A 1,987-nucleotide genomic window follows, 5' to 3' on the forward strand; every position below is an offset into this window, starting at 1 on the left:
AAAAGAATGCGATGGCTATTTTTGGGGACAACGTTTTCGTAATACGTGTGAGTGCGTCGTAGAGAACGGAACGAACAGAACCGAAAAAAAAATTCGGTTATCATCCCCTTTACCGAAAAAGCAAGAGGAAACGGGCCTAACTCCGCAATACGACCTCGCATAGTCACGCCGCGCACAACGTTTATAGATATATGACCGCTGATGCCGTATGCTTGGACCATGCGCTATATAGAACAAAGATATCTGTAATACAGCACCTATCACTGCTTAGGACGCTCGCGCAGTTTGTGAACGGTCGCTTTGCTGCACAAGCTTCATTCAGACTGTAAGGTATGCTGCTATTACTAGCCAAAACTATTTCATTCATGGGTGGAAACCTCATCCATCGAACCAAGTAGTAACGCAATGTAACCTGCAGCGAACAGTTTGAACGTTTGTCAAAGTATAACAGCACAGCTACTATCGTAGCAGAACGGTACCCACGCTGTTACGATTGTCGCGTATGTTTCATTTCTCCCAAGCCGCAGTTTAGAACTACAGGATAATACTGCAATAAAGTCACATTAGTGAATGGAAGATTCAAAAATACACAATTGATCTCCCAGGCTGATTGTAGGCTCAAATATATGCGCGCATTCATCGCGCTGCGTGCTCCGTCCGCCTCAATGCCAGCAGAATGTCCGGCCATACCGACTTAAACCACTTCAGTGCGTCTCACAGAACCGTTTAGCGCAGAGAAGATGCACGTGATCGTGCATCTTCTCTCCGTGATCGTGTTCCTGGTGTTTGTTTTCGCGCTCGCGCGACAACAAACACCAGAAACTATCGCCTAACGTATATCTGCCATGCGAAACGGAGCGCTCGCCCAAGCCAGCATGCCGACTGCCCATAGATGGCGCCACTGCGTAGAAATATGGTGGCGCCCATGAAAAAAACGGTGTGTTTACCCTGTGGAAAAGGTGTTAGTTTATGTGGAACAGTTTTGTGATTTCCGTCAGTGTATATCATATATCATGCCACCATGTAAGTCTGGTGCGTCGCGTGCCAATGCGTTAGGTGCGGAGAAACGAGAACGATTCTCTCTTTTTCTATTCTCCTAGCGGTTCAACTTTGTTTCAGGAGTTATCTCTTCACTTTCGTGGTTTTGATTCTGCCTCCACCGCAACGTACGAGAACCCGAGAAGACAAAGAAAATATCCTGAAAGACATTTGAAGCAGGAGAGAAAAAAAAAGGCCTTGGAGGTGCTGGGTATCGATCGCAGTACCTCTCGCATGCTAAGCGAGCGCTCTACCATCTGAGCTACACCCCCGGATGGAGCAGCGCTAGCAGTACGCGTCCTATGATACACTGACTGCCTTCTTGCACGCGGCTGTCGGCTCTGACCCAGATTGAATCCAGTTACGCGTTCACGCGAGGGTGGGGGAGAGGGAGGGGGGCGACGTTAGGCAACCGGACACAGCGAGCGCCCATAAATCTTGTCGCTAAACGAGTTCCACCTCGCATGCAACGCACGTCTGTCTTCGATGACGACTAACGGGAGCTGGCGGCAAGCACATGGAACATTACGTCTCTTCAGCTTAGCTCCCGATGGAGTGAGGCGGCAGGGCTTCATCGGCCACACTCCCGAGCCTGTCGTGGCTACTTGCCCTGGCGCTAAAAGGTACGGAAATGAATTTCTCGTGGTCTGTTGGTTTCTTAATTGGTTTATTCAAACAACGACACTTCCTTTCTCCGTCGACTTTCGCGCGTTCCAGGTGCTAGCAAAAGATCTTCATGCACGAATAGCTTCAAGCGACTGGAATAACTTATATAAGTAAAAGAACTTGCAACTTGACAAACTTTCAGCTACGACAATTCTTTATGTATAAATCACTGGCTTTTGCTTTCTTGTTTTTCTTCTCCTTGTATACTTCAGGGCTAAAAAAAGGCTTTCGTTTGGTTCTTCCTTGTCTTAGGCGCCCGTTCTTACCTCTTAGGCACCCGTTC

At 48.1% G+C, this 1,987-nt stretch overlaps 1 non-coding gene across 1 annotated transcript; it reads right to left on the bottom strand.

Moving 5' to 3' along the window:
• Positions 1–1,237: 1,237 nt before the first annotated feature.
• Positions 1,238–1,310, bottom strand: TRNAA-AGC (transfer RNA alanine (anticodon AGC)). The gene has a single exon. It is a non-coding gene; the product is annotated as a tRNA-Ala (tRNA).
• Between the last annotated feature and the right edge of the window lie 677 nt (positions 1,311–1,987).

The sequence above is a fragment of the Dermacentor albipictus genome, chromosome 3 (assembly GCF_038994185.2).
Source record: "Dermacentor albipictus isolate Rhodes 1998 colony chromosome 3, USDA_Dalb.pri_finalv2, whole genome shotgun sequence".
NCBI classification, from domain to species: Eukaryota; Metazoa; Arthropoda; class Arachnida; order Ixodida; family Ixodidae; genus Dermacentor; species Dermacentor albipictus.